Here is a 20940-nt window from a genome sequence, read left to right as displayed (position 1 = left end):
TTTGGTTCACAATATCTTTCCCTCTCTGTAGATGATCAGGCAAATGTGGTCAGGATGGCCGAGTGGTCTAAGGCGCTGCGTTAAGGCCGCAGTCTCTCCTGGAGGCGTGGGTTCGAATCCCACTTCTGACAAAACTTTAAGTCCATTTTGTCTCTGAGTTCTTTTAGAATCTCAGCTAAAAATTGGCAGTGCATATAATATCTGAATAAGTAACAAACTTCAGTTTCAACTGCAAATTAATTTGCCCAATTCTGTCTTCAAGCTCGTATAATATTCTTCAAGCACTCGTGGCGTTTTATGTGTTTTTTGGGGGGTGCTTAAAAAGTCCCTTTTATTAATGAAATGGGTTACATTCAGTCTTGTGATATTTTTGGTTTCCAATAAGTAGATTGTTAATTTTATGTAACCTCATTTTCTAATGCTCCATTCAAGAGATGTTTCCACTATGAAATGCAGAGCAAGGGGAAAGAGCACAAGTGATAGAGCGAGTGAGTGAGAAGGGGTGTTGAGGAAGGAGAGAATGAAACAAAGACAGAGTGAGTGAACGGCAGGTAGGCCTAGAAGAGGAGACTAGAAGTGAAGGCGACATACTTTTCCATGCTTTTGACCTCCCACCCATCCCAAACCGACCACAAACGTACCATCTATGCAACGTTGGTATGCAGAAATTCACACCTCAGCCAGTGAGGGTAAGTCCCAGGCCAGGGGCTAGAGAGCAAAAGACTGCATGTGCTCAGACGTTCCCTGCTAGGGACAGTTGATCTGAAACAAGGTCTGCTCTCTTGTATCCAGCAAGGATCTAGAAATCCTGCATGAATCTGCAAGGCACAATGACAGCATACATTTGCATAATATGCCCCACCTTCTGCCTTCCTACTTCCTGTGCAGTAGTTGTTTGTGTAGAGAGAGAGGTCGCAGGCAAGGTAATTTTGTGAGTAGGATACAGGACCCTAAATAGCTGGTGAGAGGTATGAGGTATTTTAAAAGCATAAAAATTGTACACCTGTGAAATGAAATGCTTTCACAAGTGATCTTCTGTGTTTATTGTCCTGTGCATAAAGTTGCACCTTGTGTTTGAAGGTTTAAATTATTTCAGGCTTGCATGGAGGCAGAAATTTCTGAGTGACTTTTATACATTTCTTAAGACTCTGCACTGTCAGGATGGCCGAGTGGTCTAAGGCGCTGTGTTTAGGCCGCAGTCTCCTCTGGAGGCGTGGGTTCGAATCCCACTTCTGACATGACTTTTGGAGATGTAATCTCCTTTTTCAGGTTAACATCTGATGGAAGTTGCATCTGTTGGTCTTCACCTGGGATGTGATTCCGTCCTCATCTAGTCAAGAGAGCTGGGGTTTCTCATATATTTCGGTTGTATAAAGTCTTGCTGACAAAGTGCAGTCCTTACTATATGAGCATAGGACCCATGTAAGAGCTCATCTGGAAGAGTCATGCTCTTGTATGCCCTGGCCAGACAGGCCATGCAAATATGGAAGAATGCCTAGCATCTGGTAGACAGTTGGACTCCAGCACACTTACGGCAATTTCCTCAGGGCTGTGATCAGGGGCTGCTTAGATTTGCGTATTCCACCCTATGTTGTGACATTGAAATTCCTTGTTGAATTTGCTTTAGCTAGCCAAGAGGTGGCTGTTGACTCAATTTCAAAGCAGCTTTGGGCCTTTCAAGTGGCTGGTTAATAGCACTTTCTCTTTGTACGCCTTAAAGGTCTAAAGAGTTCTTCATAGGTACTGCTCTCTATGGATTGTTCAAAGATCTGTTGGAAGTACTTATAATAGGATAAATAAATTGAGGGCATGCCTTTTCGGTACCCCACTTGCATGGCTGTCTGGCCTGTGGAAGGTTCCGAAAATGCAAGTCAGGATGGCCGAGTGGTCTAAGGCGCTGCGTTCAGGTCGCAGTCTCTTCTGGAGGCGTGGGTTCAAATCCCACTTCTGACAATTGTGTGTTTACTCTTCTTTTTTCTTGGGAGAGAAAAAATCTGATCATTTCCCTCACATGGGCTTATATGGTTGTCTACTTGGAAAAGTGCAGTGAGTTTTTTTCTTGCTCTAGCCACTCATGACCTAAGATGTGTGCTTTTTTTGGTTCACAATATCTTTCCCTCTCTGTAGATGATCAAGCACATGTGGTCAGGATGGCCGAGTGGTCTAAGGCGCTGCGTTAAGGCCGCAGTCTCTCCTGGAGGCGTGGGTTCGAATCCCACTTCTGACAAAACTTTAAGTCCATTTTGTCTCTGAGTTCTTTTAGAATCTCAGCTAAAAATTGGCAGTGCATATAATATCTGAATAAGTAACAAACTTCAGTTTCAACTGCAAATTAATTTGCCCAATTCTGTCTTCAAGCTCGTATAATATTCTTCTAGCACTCGTGGTGTTTTATGTGTTTTTTGGGGGGTGCTTAAAAAGTCCCTTTTATTAATGAAATGGGTTACATTCAGTCTTGTGATATTTTTGGTTTCCAATAAGTAGATTGTTAATTTTATGTAACCTCATTTTCTAATGCTCCATTCAAGAGATGTTTCCACTATGAAATGCAGAGCAAGGGGAAAGAGCACAAGTGATAGAGCGAGTGAGTGAGAAGGGGTGTTGAGGAAGGAGAGAATGAAACAAAGACAGAGTGAGTGAACGGCAGGTTGGCCTAGAAGAGGAGACTTCAAGTGAAGGCGACATACTTTTCCCTGCTTTTGACCTCCCACCCATCCCAAACCGACCACAAACGTACCATCTATGCAACGTTGGTATGCAGAAATTCACGCCTCAGCCAGTGAGGGTAAGTCCCAGGCCAGGGGCTAGAGAGCAAAAGACTGCATGTGCTCAGACGTTCCCTGCTAGGGACAGTTCATCTGAAACAAGGTCTGCTCTCTTGTATCCAGCAACGATCTAGAAATCCTGCATGAATCTGCAAGGCACAATGACAGCATACATTTGCATAATATGCCCCACCTTCTGCCTTCCTACTTCCTGTGCAGTAGTTGTTTGTGTAGAGAGAGAGGTCGCAGGCAAGGTAATTTTGTGAGTAGGATACAGGACCCTAAATAGCTGGTGAGAGGTATGAGGTATTCTAAAAGCATAAAAATTGTACACCTGTGAAATGAAATGCTTTCACATGTGATCTTCTGTGTTTATTGTCCTGTGCATAAAGTTGCACCTTGTGTTTGAAGGTTTAAATTATTTCAGGCTTGCGTGGAGGCAGAAATTTCTGAGTGACTTTTATACATTTCTTAAGACTCTGCACTGTCAGGATGGCCGAGTGGTCTAAGGCGCTGTGTTTAGGCCGCAGTCTCCTCTGGAGGCGTGGGTTCGAATCCCACTTCTGACATGACTTTTGGAGATGTAATCTCCTTTTTCAGGTTAACATCTGATGGAAGTTGCATCTGTTGGTCTTCACCTGGGATGTGATTCCGTCCTCATCTAGTCAAGAGAGCTGGGGTTTCTCATATATTTCGGTTGTATAAAGTCTTGCTGACAAAGTGCAGTCCTTACTATATGAGCATAGGACCCATGTAAGAGCTCATCTGGAAGAGTCATGCTCTTGTATGCCCTGGCAAGACAGGCCATGCAAATATGGAAGAATGCCTAGCATCTGGTAGACAGTTGGACTCCAGCACACTTACGGCAATTTCCTCAGGGCTGTGATCAGGGGCTGCTTAGATTTGCGTATTTCACCTTATGTTGTGACATTGAAATTCCTTGTTGAATTTGCTTTAGCTAGCCAAGAGGTGGCTGTTGACTCAATTTCAAAGCAGCTTTGTTCCGTTCAAGTGGCTGGTTAATAGCACTTTCTCTTTGTACGCCTTAAAGGTCTAAAGAGTTCTTCATAGGTACTGCTCTCTATGGATTGTTCAAAGATCTGTTGGAAGTACTTATAATAGGATAAATAAATTGAGGGCATGCCTTTTCGGTACCCCACTTGCATGGCTGTCTGGCCTGTGGAAGGTTCCACAAATGCAAGTCAGGATGGCCGAGTGGTCTAAGGCGCTGCGTTCAGGTCGCAGTCTCTTCTGGAGGCGTGGGTTCAAATCCCACTTCTGACAATTGTGTGTTTACTCTACTTTTTTCTTGAGAGAGAAAAAATCTGATCATTTCCCTCACATGGGCTTATATGGTTGTCTACTTGGAAAAGTGCAGTGAGTTTTTTTCTTGCTCCAGCCACTCATGACCTAAGTTGTGTGCTTTTTTTGGTTCACAATATCTTTCCCTCTCTGTAGATGATCAAGCACATGTGGTCAGGATGGCCGAGTGGTCTAAGGCGCTGCGATAAGGCCGCAGTCTCTCCTGGAGGCGTGGGTTCGAATCCCACTTCTGACAAAACATTAAGTCCATTTTGTCTCTGAGTTCTTTTAGAATCTCAGCTAAAAATTGGCAGTGCATATAATATCTGAATAAGTAACAAACTTCAGTTTCAACTGCAAATTAATTTGCCCAATTCTGTCTTCAAGCTCGTATAATATTCTTCTAGCACTCGTGGTGTTTTATGTGTTTTTTGGGGGGTGCTTAAAAAGTCCCTTTTATTAATGAAATGGGTTACATTCAGTCTTGTGATATTTTTGGTTTCCAATAAGTAGATTGTTAATTTTATGTAACCTCATTTTCTAATGCTCCATTCAAGAGATGTTTCCACTATGAAATGCAGAGCAAGGGGAAAGAGCACAAGTGATAGAGCGAGTGAGTGAGAAGGGGTGTTGAGGAAGGAGAGAATGAAACAAAGACAGAGTGAGTGAACGGCAGGTTGGCCTAGAAGAGGAGACTTCAAGTGAAGGCGACATACTTTTCCCTGCTTTTGACCTCCCACCCATCCCAAACCGACCACAAACGTACCATCTATGCAACGTTGGTATGCAGAAATTCACGCCTCAGCCAGTGAGGGTAAGTCCCAGGCCAGGGGCTAGAGAGCAAAAGACTGCATGTGCTCAGACGTTCCCTGCTAGGGACAGTTCATCTGAAACAAGGTCTGCTCTCTTGTATCCAGCAACGATCTAGAAATCCTGCATGAATCTGCAAGGCACAATGACAGCATACATTTGCATAATATGCCCCACCTTCTGCCTTCCTACTTCCTGTGCAGTAGTTGTTTGTGTAGAGAGAGAGGTCGCAGGCAAGGTAATTTTGTGAGTAGGATACAGGACCCTAAATAGCTGGTGAGAGGTATGAGGTATTCTAAAAGCATAAAAATTGTACACCTGTGAAATGAAATGCTTTCACATGTGATCTTCTGTGTTTATTGTCCTGTGCATAAAGTTGCACCTTGTGTTTGAAGGTTTAAATTATTTCAGGCTTGCGTGGAGGCAGAAATTTCTGAGTGACTTTTATACATTTCTTAAGACTCTGCACTGTCAGGATGGCCGAGTGGTCTAAGGCGCTGTGTTTAGGCCGCAGTCTCCTCTGGAGGCGTGGGTTCGAATCCCACTTCTGACATGACTTTTGGAGATGTAATCTCCTTTTTCAGGTTAACATCTGATGGAAGTTGCATCTGTTGGTCTTCACCTGGGATGTGATTCCGTCCTCATCTAGTCAAGAGAGCTGGGGTTTCTCATATATTTCGGTTGTATAAAGTCTTGCTGACAAAGTGCAGTCCTTACTATATGAGCATAGGACCCATGTAAGAGCTCATCTGGAAGAGTCATGCTCTTGTATGCCCTGGCAAGACAGGCCATGCAAATATGGAAGAATGCCTAGCATCTGGTAGACAGTTGGACTCCAGCACACTTACGGCAATTTCCTCAGGGCTGTGATCAGGGGCTGCTTAGATTTGCGTATTTCACCTTATGTTGTGACATTGAAATTCCTTGTTGAATTTGCTTTAGCTAGCCAAGAGGTGGCTGTTGACTCAATTTCAAAGCAGCTTTGTTCCGTTCAAGTGGCTGGTTAATAGCACTTTCTCTTTGTACGCCTTAAAGGTCTAAAGAGTTCTTCATAGGTACTGCTCTCTATGGATTGTTCAAAGATCTGTTGGAAGTACTTATAATAGGATAAATAAATTGAGGGCATGCCTTTTCGGTACCCCACTTGCATGGCTGTCTGGCCTGTGGAAGGTTCCACAAATGCAAGTCAGGATGGCCGAGTGGTCTAAGGCGCTGCGTTCAGGTCGCAGTCTCTTCTGGAGGCGTGGGTTCAAATCCCACTTCTGACAATTGTGTGTTTACTCTACTTTTTTCTTGAGAGAGAAAAAATCTGATCATTTCCCTCACATGGGCTTATATGGTTGTCTACTTGGAAAAGTGCAGTGAGTTTTTTTCTTGCTCCAGCCACTCATGACCTAAGTTGTGTGCTTTTTTTGGTTCACAATATCTTTCCCTCTCTGTAGATGATCAAGCACATGTGGTCAGGATGGCCGAGTGGTCTAAGGCGCTGCGATAAGGCCGCAGTCTCTCCTGGAGGCGTGGGTTCGAATCCCACTTCTGACAAAACATTAAGTCCATTTTGTCTCTGAGTTCTTTTAGAATCTCAGCTAAAAATTGGCAGTGCATATAATATCTGAATAAGTAACAAACTTCAGTTTCAACTGCAAATTAATTTGCCCAATTCTGTCTTCAATCTCGTATAATATTCTTCTAGCACTCGTGGTGTTTTATGTGTTTTTTGGGGGGTGCTTAAAAAGTCCCTTTTATTAATGAAATGGGTTACATTCAGTCTTGTGTTATTTTTGGTTTCCAATAAGTAGATTGTTAATTTTATGTAACCTCATTTTCTAATGCTCCATTCAAGAGATGTTTCCACTATGAAATGCAGAGCAAGGGGAAAGAGCACAAGTGATAGAGCGAGTGAGTGAGAAGGGGTGTTGAGGAAGGAGAGAATGAAACAAAGACAGAGTGAGTGAACGGCAGGTTGGCCTAGAAGAGGAGACTAGAAGTGAAGGCGACATACTTTTCCCTGCTTTTGACCTCCCACCCATCCCAAACCGACCACAAACGTACCATCTATGCAACGTTGGTATGCAGAAATTCACGCCTCAGCCAGTGAGGGTAAGTCCCAGGCCAGGGGCTAGAGAGCAAAAGACTGCATGTGCTCAGACGTTCCCTGCTAGGGACAGTTGATCTGAAACAAGGTCTGCTCTCTTGTATCCAGCAAGGATCTAGAAATCCTGCATGAATCTGCAAGGCACAATGACAGCATACATTTGCATAATATGCCCCACCTTCTGCCTTCCTACTTCCTGTGCAGTAGTTGTTTGTGTAGAGAGAGAGGTCGCAGCCAAGGTAATTTTGTGAGTAGGATACAGGAACCTAAATAGCTGGTGAGAGGTATGAGGTATTCTAAAAGCATAAAAATTGTACACCTGTGAAATGAAATGCTTTCACATGTGATCTTCTGTGTTTATTGTCCTGTGCATAAAGTTGCACCTTGTGTTTGAAGGTTTAAATTATTTCAGGCTTGCATGGAGGCAGAAATTTCTGAGTGACTTTTATACATTTCTTAAGACTCTGCACTGTCAGGATGGCCGAGTGGTCTAAGGCGCTGTGTTTAGGCCGCAGTCTCCTCTGGAGGCGTGGGTTCGAATCCCACTTCTGACATGACTTTTGGAGATGTAATCTCCTTTTTCAGGTTAACATCTGATGGAAGTTGCATCTGTTGGTCTTCACCTGGGATGTGATTCCGTCCTCATCTAGTCAAGAGAGCTGGGGTTTCTCATATATTTCGGTTGTATAAAGTCTTGCTGACAAAGTGCAGTCCTTACTATATGAGCATAGGACCCATGTAAGAGCTCATCTGGAAGAGTCATGCTCTTGTATGCCCTGGCAAGACAGGCCATGCAAATATGGAAGAATGCCTAGCATCTGGTAGACAGTTGGACTCCAGCACACTTACGGCAATTTCCTCAGGGCTGTGATCAGGGGCTGCTTAGATTTGCGTATTTCACCTTATGTTGTGACATTGAAATTCCTTGTTGAATTTGCTTTAGCTAGCCAAGAGGTGGCTGTTGACTCAATTTCAAAGCAGCTTTGTTCCGTTCAAGTGGCTGGTTAATAGCACTTTCTCTTTGTACGCCTTAAAGGTCTAAAGAGTTCTTCATAGGTACTGCTCTCTATGGATTGTTCAAAGATCTGTTGGAAGTACTTATAATAGGATAAATAAATTGAGGGCATGCCTTTTCGGTACCCCACTTGCATGGCTGTCTGGCCTGTGGAAGGTTCCACAAATGCAAGTCAGGATGGCCGAGTGGTCTAAGGCGCTGCGTTCAGGTCGCAGTCTCTTCTGGAGGCGTGGGTTCAAATCCCACTTCTGACAATTGTGTGTTTACTCTACTTTTTTCTTGAGAGAGAAAAAATCTGATCATTTCCCTCACATGGGCTTATATGGTTGTCTACTTGGAAAAGTGCAGTGAGTTTTTTTCTTGCTCTAGCCACTCATGACCTAAGATGTGTGCTTTTTTTGGTTCACAATATCTTTCCCTCTCTGTAGATGATCAGGCAAATGTGGTCAGGATGGCCGAGTGGTCTAAGGCGCTGCGTTAAGGCCGCAGTCTCTCCTGGAGGCGTGGGTTCGAATCCCACTTCTGACAAAACTTTAAGTCCATTTTGTCTCTGAGTTCTTTTAGAATCTCAGCTAAAAATTGGCAGTGCATATAATATCTGAATAAGTAACAAACTTCAGTTTCAACTGCAAATTAATTTGCCCAATTCTGTCTTCAAGCTCGTATAATATTCTTCTAGCACTCGTGGCGTTTTATGTGTTTTTTGGGGGGTGCTTAAAAAGTCCCTTTTAATAATGAAATGGGTTACATTCAGTCTTGTGATATTTTTGGTTTCCAATAAGTAGATTGTTAATTTTATGTAACCTCATTTTCTAATGCTCCATTCAAGAGATGTTTCCACTATGAAATGCAGAGCAAGGGGAAAGAGCACAAGTGATAGAGCGAGTGAGTGAGAAGGGGTGTTGAGGAAGGAGAGAATGAAACAAAGACAGAGTGAGTGAACGGCAGGTAGGCCTAGAAGAGGAGACTAGAAGTGAAGGCGACATACTTTTCCATGCTTTTGACCTCCCACCCATCCCAAACCGACCACAAACGTACCATCTATGCAACGTTGGTATGCAGAAATTCACGCCTCAGCCAGTGAGGGTAAGTCCCAGGCCAGGGGCTAGAGAGCAAAAGACTGCATGTGCTCAGACGTTCCCTGCTAGGGACAGTTGATCTGAAACAAGGTCTGCTCTCTTGTATCCAGCAAGGATCTAGAAATCCTGCATGAATCTGCAAGGCACAATGACAGCATACATTTGCATAATATGCCCCACCTTCTGCCTTCCTACTTCCTGTGCAGTAGTTGTTTGTGTAGAGAGAGAGGTCGCAGGCAAGGTAATTTTGTGAGTAGGATACAGGACCCTAAATAGCTGGTGAGAGGTATGAGGTATTTTAAAAGCATAAAAATTGTACACCTGTGAAATGAAATGCTTTCACAAGTGATCTTCTGTGTTTATTGTCCTGTGCATAAAGTTGCACCTTGTGTTTGAAGGTTTAAATTATTTCAGGCTTGCATGGAGGCAGAAATTTCTGAGTGACTTTTATACATTTCTTAAGACTCTGCACTGTCAGGATGGCCGAGTGGTCTAAGGCGCTGTGTTTAGGCCGCAGTCTCCTCTGGAGGCGTGGGTTCGAATCCCACTTCTGACATGACTTTTGGAGATGTAATCTCCTTTTTCAGGTTAACATCTGATGGAAGTTGCATCTGTTGGTCTTCACCTGGGATGTGATTCCGTCCTCATCTAGTCAAGAGAGCTGGGGTTTCTCATATATTTCGGTTGTATAAAGTCTTGCTGACAAAGTGCAGTCCTTACTATATGAGCATAGGACCCATGTAAGAGCTCATCTGGAAGAGTCATGCTCTTGTATGCCCTGGCCAGACAGGCCATGCAAATATGGAAGAATGCCTAGCATCTGGTAGACAGTTGGACTCCAGCACACTTGCGGCAATTTCCTCAGGGCTGTGATCAGGGGCTGCTTAGATTTGCGTATTCCACCCTATGTTGTGACATTGAAATTCCTTGTTGAATTTGCTTTAGCTAGCCAAGAGGTGGCTGTTGACTCAATTTCAAAGCAGCTTTGGGCCTTTCAAGTGGCTGGTTAATAGCACTTTCTCTTTGTACGCCTTAAAGGTCTAAAGAGTTCTTCATAGGTACTGCTCTCTATGGATTGTTCAAAGATCTGTTGGAAGTACTTATAATAGGATAAATAAATTGAGGGCATGCCTTTTCGGTACCCCACTTGCATGGCTGTCTGGCCTGTGGAAGGTTCCGAAAATGCAAGTCAGGATGGCCGAGTGGTCTAAGGCGCTGCGTTCAGGTCGCAGTCTCTTCTGGAGGCGTGGGTTCAAATCCCACTTCTGACAATTGTGTGTTTACTCTTCTTTTTTCTTGGGAGAGAAAAAATCAGATCATTTCCCTCACATGGGCTTATATGGTTGTCTACTTGGAAAAGTGCAGTGAGTTTTTTTCTTGCTCTAGCCACTCATGACCTAGGTTGTGTGCTTTTTTTGGTTCACAATATCTTTCCCTCTCTGTAGATGATCAAGCACATGTGGTCAGGATGGCCGAGTGGTCTAAGGCGCTGCGATAAGGCCGCAGTCTCTCCTGGAGGCGTGGGTTCGAATCCCACTTCTGACAAAACATTAAGTCCATTTTGTCTCTGAGTTCTTTTAGAATCTCAGCTAAAAATTGGCAGTGCATATAATATCTGAATAAGTAACAAACTTCAGTTTCAACTGCAAATTAATTTGCCCAATTCTGTCTTCAAGCTCGTATAATATTCTTCTAGCACTCGTGGTGTTTTATGTGTTTTTTGGGGGGTGCTTAAAAAGTCCCTTTTATTAATGAAATGGGTTACATTCAGTCTTGTGATATTTTTGGTTTCCAATAAGTAGATTGTTAATTTTATGTAACCTCATTTTCTAATGCTCCATTCAAGAGATGTTTCCACTATGAAATGCAGAGCAAGGGGAAAGAGCACAAGTGATAGAGCGAGTGAGTGAGAAGGGGTGTTGAGGAAGGAGAGAATGAAACAAAGACAGAGTGAGTGAACGGCAGGTTGGCCTAGAAGAGGAGACTAGAAGTGAAGGCGACATACTTTTCCCTGCTTTTGACCTCCCACCCATCCCAAACCGACCACAAACGTACCATCTATGCAACGTTGGTATGCAGAAATTCACGCCTCAGCCAGTGAGGGTAAGTCCCAGGCCAGGGGCTAGAGAGCAAAAGACTGCATGTGCTCAGACGTTCCCTGCTAGGGACAGTTGATCTGAAACAAGGTCTGCTCTCTTGTATCCAGCAACGATCTAGAAATCCTGCATGAATCTGCAAGGCACAATGACAGCATACATTTGCATAATATGCCCCACCTTCTGCCTTCCTACTTCCTGTGCAGTAGTTGTTTGTGTAGAGAGAGAGGTCGCAGGCAAGGTAATTTTGTGAGTAGGATACAGGAACCTAAATAGCTGGTGAGAGGTATGAGGTATTCTAAAAGCATAAAAATTGTACACCTGTGAAATGAAATGCTTTCACATGTGATCTTCTGTGTTTATTGTCCTGTGCATAAAGTTGCACCTTATGTTTGAAGGTTTAAATTACTTCAGGCTTGCATGGAGGCAGAAATTTCTGAGTGACTTTTATACATTTCTTAAGACTCTGCACTGTCAGGATGGCCGAGTGGTCTAAGGCGTTGTGTTTAGGCCGCAGTCTCCTCTGGAGGCGTGGGTTTGAATCCCACTTCTGACATGACTTTTGGAGATGTAATCTCCTTTTTCAGGTTAACATCTGATGGAAGTTGCATCTGTTGGTCTTCACCTGGGATGTGATTCCGTCCTCATCTAGTCAAGAGAGCTGGGGTTTCTCATATATTTCGGTTGTATAAAGTCTTGCTGACAAAGTGCAGTCCTTACTATATGAGCATAGGACCCATGTAAGAGCTCATCTGGAAGAGTCATGCTCTTGTATGCCCTGGCAAGACAGGCCATGCAAATATGGAAGAATGCCTAGCACCTGGTAGACAGTTGGACTCCAGCACACTTACGGCAATTTCCTCAGGGCTGTGATCAGGGGCTGCTTAGATTTGCGTATTTCACCTTATGTTGTGACATTGAAATTCCTTGTTGAATTTGCTTTAGCTAGCCAAGAGGTGGCTGTTGACTCAATTTCAAAGCAGCTTTGTTCCGTTCAAGTGGCTGGTTAATAGCACTTTCTCTTTGTACGCCTTAAAGGTCTAAAGAGTTCTTACATAGGTACTGCTCTCTATGGATTGTTCAAAGATCTGTTGGAAGTACTTATAATAGGATAAATAAATTGAGGGCATGCCTTTTCGGTACCCCACTTGCATGGCTGTCTGGCCTGTGGAAGGTTCCACAAATGCAAGTCAGGATGGCCGAGTGGTCTAAGGCGCTGCGTTCAGGTCACAGTCTCTTCTGGAGGCGTGGGTTCAAATCCCACTTCTGACAATTGTGTGTTTACTCTACTTTTTTCTTGAGAGAGAAAAAATCAGATCATTTCCTCACATGGGCTTATATGGTTGTCTACTTGGAAAAGTGCAGTGAGTTTTTTTCTTGCTCTAGCCACTCATGACCTAAGATGTGTGCTTTTTTTGGTTCACAATATCTTTCCCTCTCTGTAGATGATCAGGCAAATGTGGTCAGGATGGCCGAGTGGTCTAAGGCGCTGCGTTAAGGCCGCAGTCTCTCCTGGAGGCGTGGGTTCGAATCCCACTTCTGACAAAACTTTAAGTCCATTTTGTCTCTGAGTTCTTTTAGAATCTCAGCTAAAAATTGGCAGTGCATATAATATCTGAATAAGTAACAAACTTCAGTTTCAACTGCAAATTAATTTGCCCAATTCTGTCTTCAAGCTCGTATAATATTCTTCTAGCACTCGTGGCGTTTTATGTGTTTTTTGGGGGGTGCTTAAAAAGTCCCTTTTATTAATGAAATGGGTTACATTCAGTCTTGTGATATTTTTGGTTTCCAATAAGTAGATTGTTAATTTTATGTAACCTCATTTTCTAATGCTCCATTCAAGAGATGTTTCCACTATGAAATGCAGAGCAAGGGGAAAGAGCACAAGTGATAGAGCGAGTGAGTGAGAAGGGGTGTTGAGGAAGGAGAGAATGAAACAAAGACAGAGTGAGTGAACGGCAGGTTGGCCTAGAAGAGGAGACTTCAAGTGAAGGCGACATACTTTTCCCTGCTTTTGACCTCCCACCCATCCCAAACCGACCACAAACGTACCATCTATGCAACGTTGGTATGCAGAAATTCACGCCTCAGCCAGTGAGGGTAAGTCCCAGGCCAGGGGCTAGAGAGCAAAAGACTGCATGTGCTCAGACGTTCCCTGCTAGGGACAGTTCATCTGAAACAAGGTCTGCTCTCTTGTATCCAGCAACGATCTAGAAATCCTGCATGAATCTGCAAGGCACAATGACAGCATACATTTGCATAATATGCCCCACCTTCTGCCTTCCTACTTCCTGTGCAGTAGTTGTTTGTGTAGAGAGAGAGGTCGCAGGCAAGGTAATTTTGTGAGTAGGATACAGGACCCTAAATAGCTGGTGAGAGGTATGAGGTATTCTAAAAGCATAAAAATTGTACACCTGTGAAATGAAATGCTTTCACATGTGATCTTCTGTGTTTATTGTCCTGTGCATAAAGTTGCACCTTGTGTTTGAAGGTTTAAATTATTTCAGGCTTGCGTGGAGGCAGAAATTTCTGAGTGACTTTTATACATTTCTTAAGACTCTGCACTGTCAGGATGGCCGAGTGGTCTAAGGCGCTGTGTTTAGGCCGCAGTCTGCTCTGGAGGCGTGGGTTCGAATCCCACTTCTGACATGACTTTTGGAGATGTAATCTCCTTTTTCAGGTTAACATCTGATGGAAGTTGCATCTGTTGGTCTTCACCTGGGATGTGATTCCGTCCTCATCTAGTCAAGAGAGCTGGGGTTTCTCATATATTTCGGTTGTATAAAGTCTTGCTGACAAAGTGCAGTCCTTACTATATGAGCATAGGACCCATGTAAGAGCTCATCTGGAAGAGTCATGCTCTTGTATGCCCTGGCAAGACAGGCCATGCAAATATGGAAGAATGCCTAGCATCTGGTAGACAGTTGGACTCCAGCACACTTACGGCAATTTCCTCAGGGCTGTGATCAGGGGCTGCTTAGATTTGCGTATTTCACCTTATGTTGTGACATTGAAATTCCTTGTTGAATTTGCTTTAGCTAGCCAAGAGGTGGCTGTTGACTCAATTTCAAAGCAGCTTTGTTCCGTTCAAGTGGCTGGTTAATAGCACTTTCTCTTTGTACGCCTTAAAGGTCTAAAGAGTTCTTCATAGGTACTGCTCTCTATGGATTGTTCAAAGATCTGTTGGAAGTACTTATAATAGGATAAATAAATTGAGGGCATGCCTTTTCGGTACCCCACTTGCATGGCTGTCTGGCCTGTGGAAGGTTCCACAAATGCAAGTCAGGATGGCCGAGTGGTCTAAGGCGCTGCGTTCAGGTCGCAGTCTCTTCTGGAGGCGTGGGTTCAAATCCCACTTCTGACAATTGTGTGTTTACTCTACTTTTTTCTTGAGAGAGAAAAAATCTGATCATTTCCCTCACATGGGCTTATATGGTTGTCTACTTGGAAAAGTGCAGTGAGTTTTTTTCTTGCTCCAGCCACTCATGACCTAAGTTGTGTGCTTTTTTTGGTTCACAATATCTTTCCCTCTCTGTAGATGATCAAGCACATGTGGTCAGGATGGCCGAGTGGTCTAAGGCGCTGCGATAAGGCCGCAGTCTCTCCTGGAGGCGTGGGTTCGAATCCCACTTCTGACAAAACATTAAGTCCATTTTGTCTCTGAGTTCTTTTAGAATCTCAGCTAAAAATTGGCAGTGCATATAATATCTGAATAAGTAACAAACTTCAGTTTCAACTGCAAATTAATTTGCCCAATTCTGTCTTCAATCTCGTATAATATTCTTCTAGCACTCGTGGTGTTTTATGTGTTTTTTGGGGGGTGCTTAAAAAGTCCCTTTTATTAATGAAATGGGTTACATTCAGTCTTGTGATATTTTTGGTTTCCAATAAGTAGATTGTTAATTTTATGTAACCTCATTTTCTAATGCTCCATTCAAGAGATGTTTCCACTATGAAATGCAGAGCAAGGGGAAAGAGCACAAGTGATAGAGCGAGTGAGTGAGAAGGGGTGTTGAGGAAGGAGAGAATGAAACAAAGACAGAGTGAGTGAACGGCAGGTTGGCCTAGAAGAGGAGACTAGAAGTGAAGGCGACATACTTTTCCCTGCTTTTGACCTCCCACCCATCCCAAACCGACCACAAACGTACCATCTATGCAACGTTGGTATGCAGAAATTCACGCCTCAGCCAGTGAGGGTAAGTCCCAGGCCAGGGGCTAGAGAGCAAAAGACTGCATGTGCTCAGACGTTCCCTGCTAGGGACAGTTGATCTGAAACAAGGTCTGCTCTCTTGTATCCAGCAAGGATCTAGAAATCCTGCATGAATCTGCAAGGCACAATGACAGCATACATTTGCATAATATGCCCCACCTTCTGCCTTCCTACTTCCTGTGCAGTAGTTGTTTGTGTAGAGAGAGAGGTCGCAGCCAAGGTAATTTTGTGAGTAGGATACAGGAACCTAAATAGCTGGTGAGAGGTATGAGGTATTCTAAAAGCATAAAAATTGTACACCTGTGAAATGAAATGCTTTCACATGTGATCTTCTGTGTTTATTGTCCTGTGCATAAAGTTGCACCTTGTGTTTGAAGGTTTAAATTATTTCAGGCTTGCATGGAGGCAGAAATTTCTGAGTGACTTTTATACATTTCTTAAGACTCTGCACTGTCAGGATGGCCGAGTGGTCTAAGGCGCTGTGTTTAGGCCGCAGTCTCCTCTGGAGGCGTGGGTTCGAATCCCACTTCTGACATGACTTTTGGAGATGTAATCTCCTTTTTCAGGTTAACATCTGATGGAAGTTGCATCTGTTGGTCTTCACCTGGGATGTGATTCCGTCCTCATCTAGTCAAGAGAGCTGGGGTTTCTCATATATTTCGGTTGTATAAAGTCTTGCTGACAAAGTGCAGTCCTTACTATATGAGCATAGGACCCATGTAAGAGCTCATCTGGAAGAGTCATGCTCTTGTATGCCCTGGCCAGACAGGCCATGCAAATATGGAAGAATGCCTAGCATCTGGTAGACAGTTGGACTCCAGCACACTTACGGCAATTTCCTCAGGGCTGTGATCAGGGGCTGCTTAGATTTGCGTATTCCACCCTATGTTGTGACATTGAAATTCCTTGTTGAATTTGCTTTAGCTAGCCAAGAGGTGGCTGTTGACTCAATTTCAAAGCAGCTTTGGGCCTTTCAAGTGGCTGGTTAATAGCACTTTCTCTTTGTACGCCTTAAAGGTCTAAAGAGTTCTTCATAGGTACTGCTCTCTATGGATTGTTCAAAGATCTGTTGGAAGTACTTATAATAGGATAAATAAATTGAGGGCATGCCTTTTCGGTACCCCACTTGCATGGCTGTCTGGCCTGTGGAAGGTTCCGAAAATGCAAGTCAGGATGGCCGAGTGGTCTAAGGCGCTGCGTTCAGGTCGCAGTCTCTTCTGGAGGCGTGGGTTCAAATCCCACTTCTGACAATTGTGTGTTTACTCTTCTTTTTTCTTGGGAGAGAAAAAATCTGATCATTTCCCTCACATGGGCTTATATGGTTGTCTACTTGGAAAAGTGCAGTGAGTTTTTTTCTTGCTCTAGCCACTCATGACCTAAGATGTGTGCTTTTTTTGGTTCACAATATCTTTCCCTCTCTGTAGATGATCAAGCACATGTGGTCAGGATGGCCGAGTGGTCTAAGGCGCTGCGTTAAGGCCGCAGTCTCTCCTGGAGGCGTGGGTTCGAATCCCACTTCTGACAAAACTTTAAGTCCATTTTGTCTCTGAGTTCTTTTAGAATCTCAGCTAAAAATTGGCAGTGCATATAATATCTGAATAAGTAACAAACTTCAGTTTCAACTGCAAATTAATTTGCCCAATTCTGTCTTCAAGCTCGTATAATATTCTTCTAGCACTCGTGGTGTTTTATGTGTTTTTTGGGGGGTGCTTAAAAAGTCCCTTTTATTAATGAAATGGGTTACATTCAGTCTTGTGATATTTTTGGTTTCCAATAAGTAGATTGTTAATTTTATGTAACCTCATTTTCTAATGCTCCATTCAAGAGATGTTTCCACTATGAAATGCAGAGCAAGGGGAAAGAGCACAAGTGATAGAGCGAGTGAGTGAGAAGGGGTGTTGAGGAAGGAGAGAATGAAACAAAGACAGAGTGAGTGAACGGCAGGTTGGCCTAGAAGAGGAGACTTCAAGTGAAGGCGACATACTTTTCCCTGCTTTTGACCTCCCACCCATCCCAAACCGACCACAAACGTACCATCTATGCAACGTTGGTATGCAGAAATTCACGCCTCAGCCAGTGAGGGTAAGTCCCAGGCCAGGGGCTAGAGAGCAAAAGACTGCATGTGCTCAGACGTTCCCTGCTAGGGACAGTTCATCTGAAACAAGGTCTGCTCTCTTGTATCCAGCAACGATCTAGAAATCCTGCATGAATCTGCAAGGCACAATGACAGCATACATTTGCATAATATGCCCCACCTTCTGCCTTCCTACTTCCTGTGCAGTAGTTGTTTGTGTAGAGAGAGAGGTCGCAGGCAAGGTAATTTTGTGAGTAGGATACAGGACCCTAAATAGCTGGTGAGAGGTATGAGGTATTCTAAAAGCATAAAAATTGTACACCTGTGAAATGAAATGCTTTCACATGTGATCTTCTGTGTTTATTGTCCTGTGCATAAAGTTGCACCTTGTGTTTGAAGGTTTAAATTATTTCAGGCTTGCGTGGAGGCAGAAATTTCTGAGTGACTTTTATACATTTCTTAAGACTCTGCACTGTCAGGATGGCCGAGTGGTCTAAGGCGCTGTGTTTAGGCCGCAGTCTCCTCTGGAGGCGTGGGTTCGAATCCCACTTCTGACATGACTTTTGGAGATGTAATCTCCTTTTTCAGGTTAACATCTGATGGAAGTTGCATCTGTTGGTCTTCACCTGGGATGTGATTCCGTCCTCATCTAGTCAAGAGAGCTGGGGTTTCTCATATATTTCGGTTGTATAAAGTCTTGCTGACAAAGTGCAGTCCTTACTATATGAGCATAGGACCCATGTAAGAGCTCATCTGGAAGAGTCATGCTCTTGTATGCCCTGGCAAGACAGGCCATGCAAATATGGAAGAATGCCTAGCATCTGGTAGACAGTTGGACTCCAGCACACTTACGGCAATTTCCTCAGGGCTGTGATCAGGGGCTGCTTAGATTTGCGTATTTCACCTTATGTTGTGACATTGAAATTCCTTGTTGAATTTGCTTTAGCTAGCCAAGAGGTGGCTGTTGACTCAATTTCAAAGCAGCTTTGTTCCGTTCAAGTGGCTGGTTAATAGCACTTTCTCTTTGTACGCCTTAAAGGTCTAAAGAGTTCTTCATAGGTACTGCTCTCTATGGATTGTTCAAAGATCTGTTGGAAGTACTTATAATAGGATAAATAAATTGAGGGCATGCCTTTTCGGTACCCCACTTGCATGGCTGTCTGGCCTGTGGAAGGTTCCACAAATGCAAGTCAGGATGGCCGAGTGGTCTAAGGCGCTGCGTTCAGGTCGCAGTCTCTTCTGGAGGCGTGGGTTCAAATCCCACTTCTGACAATTGTGTGTTTACTCTACTTTTTTCTTGAGAGAGAAAAAATCTGATCATTTCCCTCACATGGGCTTATATGGTTGTCTACTTGGAAAAGTGCAGTGAGTTTTTTTCTTGCTCCAGCCACTCATGACCTAAGTTGTGTGCTTTTTTTGGTTCACAATATCTTTCCCTCTCTGTAGATGATCAAGCACATGTGGTCAGGATGGCCGAGTGGTCTAAGGCGCTGCGATAAGGCCGCAGTCTCTCCTGGAGGCGTGGGTTCGAATCCCACTTCTGACAAAACATTAAGTCCATTTTGTCTCTGAGTTCTTTTAGAATCTCAGCTAAAAATTGGCAGTGCATATAATATCTGAATAAGTAACAAACTTCAGTTTCAACTGCAAATTAATTTGCCCAATTCTGTCTTCAATCTCGTATAATATTCTTCTAGCACTCGTGGTGTTTTATGTGTTTTTTGGGGGGTGCTTAAAAAGTCCCTTTTATTAATGAAATGGGTTACATTCAGTCTTGTGTTATTTTTGGTTTCCAATAAGTAGATTGTTAATTTTATGTAACCTCATTTTCTAATGCTCCATTCAAGAGATGTTTCCACTATGAAATGCAGAGCAAGGGGAAAGAGCACAAGTGATAGAGCGAGTGAGTGAGAAGGGGTGTTGAGGAAGGAGAGAATGAACCAAAGACAGAGTGAGTGAACGGCAGGTTGGCCTAGAAGAGGAGACTAGAAGTGAAGGCGACATACTTTTCCCTGCTTTTGACCTCCCACCCATCCCAAACCGACCACAAACGTACCATCTATGCAACGTTGGTATGCAGAAATTCACGCCTCAGCCAGTGAGGGTAAGTCCCAGGCCAGGGGCTAGAGAGCAAAAGACTGCATGTGCTCAGACGTTCCCTGCTAGGGACAGTTGATCTGAAACAAGGTCTGCTCTCTTGTATCCAGCAAGGATCTAGAAATCCTGCATGAATCTGCAAGGCACAATGACAGCATACATTTGCATAATATGCCCCACCTTCTGCCTTCCTACTTCCTGTGCAGTAGTTGTTTGTGTAGAGAGAGAGGTCGCAGCCAAGGTAATTTTGTGAGTAGGATACAGGAACCTAAATAGCTGGTGAGAGGTATGAGGTATTCTAAAAGCATAAAAATTGTACACCTGTGAAATGAAATGCTTTCACATGTGATCTTCTGTGTTTATTGTCCTGTGCATAAAGTTGCACCTTGTGTTTGAAGGTTTAAATTATTTCAGGCTTGCATGGAGGCAGAAATTTCTGAGTGACTTTTATACATTTCTTAAGACTCTGCACTGTCAGGATGGCCGAGTGGTCTAAGGCGCTGTGTTTAGGCCGCAGTCTCCTCTGGAGGCGTGGGTTCGAATCCCACTTCTGACATGACTTTTGGAGATGTAATCTCCTTTTTCAGGTTAACATCTGATGGAAGTTGCATCTGTTGGTCTTCACCTGGGATGTGATTCCGTCCTCATCTAGTCAAGAGAGCTGGGGTTTCTCATATATTTCGGTTGTATAAAGTCTTGCTGACAAAGTGCAGTCCTTACTATATGAGCATAGGACCCATGTAAGAGCTCATCTGGAAGAGTCATGCTCTTGTATGCCCTGGCAAGACAGGCCATGCAAATATGGAAGAATGCCTAGCATCTGGTAGACAGTTGGACTCCAGCACACTTACGGCAATTTCCTCAGGGCTGTGATCAGGGGCTGCTTAGATTTGCGTATTTCACCTTATGTTGTGACATTGAAATTCCTTGTTGAATTTGCTTTAGCTAGCCAAGAGGTGGCTGTTGACTCAATTTCAAAGCAGCTTTGTTCCGTTCAAGTGGCTGGTTAATAGCACTTTCTCTTTGTACGCCTTAAAGGTCTAAAGAGTTCTTCATAGGTACTGCTCTCTATGGATTGTTCAAAGATCTGTTGGAAGTACTTATAATAGGATAAATAAATTGAGGGCATGCCTTTTCGGTACCCCACTTGCATGGCTGTCTGGCCTGTGGAAGGTTCCACAAATGCAAGTCAGGATGGCCGAGTGGTCTAAGGCGCTGCGTTCAGGTCGCAGTCTCTTCTGGAGGCGTGGGTTCAAATCCCACTTCTGACAATTGTGTGTTTACTCTACTTTTTTCTTGAGAGAGAAAAAATCTGATCATTTCCCTCACATGGGCTTATATGGTTGTCTACTTGGAAAAGTGCAGTGAGTTTTTTTCTTGCTCTAGCCACTCAT

At 43.7% G+C, this 20940-nt stretch overlaps 29 non-coding genes across 29 annotated transcripts; all 29 read left to right on the top strand.

Annotated features, from left to right (window-relative positions):
- The first annotated feature begins 48 nt into the window (after nucleotides 1–48).
- On the top strand, nucleotides 49–131 carry TRNAL-AAG (transfer RNA leucine (anticodon AAG)). Its single transcript has one exon. It is a non-coding gene; the product is annotated as a tRNA-Leu (tRNA).
- Nucleotides 132–1155: 1024 nt separating this feature from the next.
- Nucleotides 1156–1238, top strand: TRNAL-UAG (transfer RNA leucine (anticodon UAG)). Its single transcript has one exon. It is a non-coding gene; the product is annotated as a tRNA-Leu (tRNA).
- A 632-nt stretch (nucleotides 1239–1870) lies between these two features.
- On the top strand, nucleotides 1871–1953 carry TRNAL-CAG (transfer RNA leucine (anticodon CAG)). Its single transcript has one exon. It is a non-coding gene; the product is annotated as a tRNA-Leu (tRNA).
- A 191-nt stretch (nucleotides 1954–2144) lies between these two features.
- TRNAL-AAG (transfer RNA leucine (anticodon AAG)) lies at nucleotides 2145–2227 on the top strand. Its single transcript has one exon. It is a non-coding gene; the product is annotated as a tRNA-Leu (tRNA).
- Nucleotides 2228–3251: 1024 nt separating this feature from the next.
- TRNAL-UAG (transfer RNA leucine (anticodon UAG)) lies at nucleotides 3252–3334 on the top strand. The gene has a single exon. It is a non-coding gene; the product is annotated as a tRNA-Leu (tRNA).
- A 632-nt stretch (nucleotides 3335–3966) lies between these two features.
- TRNAL-CAG (transfer RNA leucine (anticodon CAG)) lies at nucleotides 3967–4049 on the top strand. Its single transcript has one exon. It is a non-coding gene; the product is annotated as a tRNA-Leu (tRNA).
- Nucleotides 4050–4240: 191 nt separating this feature from the next.
- Nucleotides 4241–4323, top strand: TRNAL-AAG (transfer RNA leucine (anticodon AAG)). The gene has a single exon. It is a non-coding gene; the product is annotated as a tRNA-Leu (tRNA).
- Nucleotides 4324–5347: 1024 nt separating this feature from the next.
- Nucleotides 5348–5430, top strand: TRNAL-UAG (transfer RNA leucine (anticodon UAG)). Its single transcript has one exon. It is a non-coding gene; the product is annotated as a tRNA-Leu (tRNA).
- Nucleotides 5431–6062: 632 nt separating this feature from the next.
- On the top strand, nucleotides 6063–6145 carry TRNAL-CAG (transfer RNA leucine (anticodon CAG)). The gene has a single exon. It is a non-coding gene; the product is annotated as a tRNA-Leu (tRNA).
- A 191-nt stretch (nucleotides 6146–6336) lies between these two features.
- On the top strand, nucleotides 6337–6419 carry TRNAL-AAG (transfer RNA leucine (anticodon AAG)). The gene has a single exon. It is a non-coding gene; the product is annotated as a tRNA-Leu (tRNA).
- Nucleotides 6420–7443: 1024 nt separating this feature from the next.
- On the top strand, nucleotides 7444–7526 carry TRNAL-UAG (transfer RNA leucine (anticodon UAG)). Its single transcript has one exon. It is a non-coding gene; the product is annotated as a tRNA-Leu (tRNA).
- Nucleotides 7527–8158: 632 nt separating this feature from the next.
- TRNAL-CAG (transfer RNA leucine (anticodon CAG)) lies at nucleotides 8159–8241 on the top strand. Its single transcript has one exon. It is a non-coding gene; the product is annotated as a tRNA-Leu (tRNA).
- A 191-nt stretch (nucleotides 8242–8432) lies between these two features.
- Nucleotides 8433–8515, top strand: TRNAL-AAG (transfer RNA leucine (anticodon AAG)). The gene has a single exon. It is a non-coding gene; the product is annotated as a tRNA-Leu (tRNA).
- Nucleotides 8516–9539: 1024 nt separating this feature from the next.
- On the top strand, nucleotides 9540–9622 carry TRNAL-UAG (transfer RNA leucine (anticodon UAG)). The gene has a single exon. It is a non-coding gene; the product is annotated as a tRNA-Leu (tRNA).
- A 632-nt stretch (nucleotides 9623–10254) lies between these two features.
- TRNAL-CAG (transfer RNA leucine (anticodon CAG)) lies at nucleotides 10255–10337 on the top strand. Its single transcript has one exon. It is a non-coding gene; the product is annotated as a tRNA-Leu (tRNA).
- A 191-nt stretch (nucleotides 10338–10528) lies between these two features.
- Nucleotides 10529–10611, top strand: TRNAL-AAG (transfer RNA leucine (anticodon AAG)). Its single transcript has one exon. It is a non-coding gene; the product is annotated as a tRNA-Leu (tRNA).
- A 1024-nt stretch (nucleotides 10612–11635) lies between these two features.
- TRNAL-UAG (transfer RNA leucine (anticodon UAG)) lies at nucleotides 11636–11718 on the top strand. Its single transcript has one exon. It is a non-coding gene; the product is annotated as a tRNA-Leu (tRNA).
- Nucleotides 11719–12624: 906 nt separating this feature from the next.
- TRNAL-AAG (transfer RNA leucine (anticodon AAG)) lies at nucleotides 12625–12707 on the top strand. Its single transcript has one exon. It is a non-coding gene; the product is annotated as a tRNA-Leu (tRNA).
- Nucleotides 12708–13731: 1024 nt separating this feature from the next.
- TRNAL-UAG (transfer RNA leucine (anticodon UAG)) lies at nucleotides 13732–13814 on the top strand. Its single transcript has one exon. It is a non-coding gene; the product is annotated as a tRNA-Leu (tRNA).
- A 632-nt stretch (nucleotides 13815–14446) lies between these two features.
- TRNAL-CAG (transfer RNA leucine (anticodon CAG)) lies at nucleotides 14447–14529 on the top strand. Its single transcript has one exon. It is a non-coding gene; the product is annotated as a tRNA-Leu (tRNA).
- A 191-nt stretch (nucleotides 14530–14720) lies between these two features.
- On the top strand, nucleotides 14721–14803 carry TRNAL-AAG (transfer RNA leucine (anticodon AAG)). Its single transcript has one exon. It is a non-coding gene; the product is annotated as a tRNA-Leu (tRNA).
- Nucleotides 14804–15827: 1024 nt separating this feature from the next.
- On the top strand, nucleotides 15828–15910 carry TRNAL-UAG (transfer RNA leucine (anticodon UAG)). Its single transcript has one exon. It is a non-coding gene; the product is annotated as a tRNA-Leu (tRNA).
- Nucleotides 15911–16542: 632 nt separating this feature from the next.
- Nucleotides 16543–16625, top strand: TRNAL-CAG (transfer RNA leucine (anticodon CAG)). The gene has a single exon. It is a non-coding gene; the product is annotated as a tRNA-Leu (tRNA).
- A 191-nt stretch (nucleotides 16626–16816) lies between these two features.
- Nucleotides 16817–16899, top strand: TRNAL-AAG (transfer RNA leucine (anticodon AAG)). Its single transcript has one exon. It is a non-coding gene; the product is annotated as a tRNA-Leu (tRNA).
- A 1024-nt stretch (nucleotides 16900–17923) lies between these two features.
- On the top strand, nucleotides 17924–18006 carry TRNAL-UAG (transfer RNA leucine (anticodon UAG)). Its single transcript has one exon. It is a non-coding gene; the product is annotated as a tRNA-Leu (tRNA).
- A 632-nt stretch (nucleotides 18007–18638) lies between these two features.
- TRNAL-CAG (transfer RNA leucine (anticodon CAG)) lies at nucleotides 18639–18721 on the top strand. The gene has a single exon. It is a non-coding gene; the product is annotated as a tRNA-Leu (tRNA).
- Nucleotides 18722–18912: 191 nt separating this feature from the next.
- Nucleotides 18913–18995, top strand: TRNAL-AAG (transfer RNA leucine (anticodon AAG)). The gene has a single exon. It is a non-coding gene; the product is annotated as a tRNA-Leu (tRNA).
- A 1024-nt stretch (nucleotides 18996–20019) lies between these two features.
- Nucleotides 20020–20102, top strand: TRNAL-UAG (transfer RNA leucine (anticodon UAG)). The gene has a single exon. It is a non-coding gene; the product is annotated as a tRNA-Leu (tRNA).
- Nucleotides 20103–20734: 632 nt separating this feature from the next.
- On the top strand, nucleotides 20735–20817 carry TRNAL-CAG (transfer RNA leucine (anticodon CAG)). The gene has a single exon. It is a non-coding gene; the product is annotated as a tRNA-Leu (tRNA).
- The last annotated feature ends 123 nt before the right edge of the window (nucleotides 20818–20940 follow it).

Source organism: Lissotriton vulgaris, chromosome 8 (assembly GCF_964263255.1).
Source record: "Lissotriton vulgaris chromosome 8, aLisVul1.2, whole genome shotgun sequence".
NCBI classification, from domain to species: domain Eukaryota; kingdom Metazoa; phylum Chordata; class Amphibia; order Caudata; family Salamandridae; genus Lissotriton; species Lissotriton vulgaris.
This window is presented reverse-complemented; position numbering and strand designations above follow the sequence as displayed.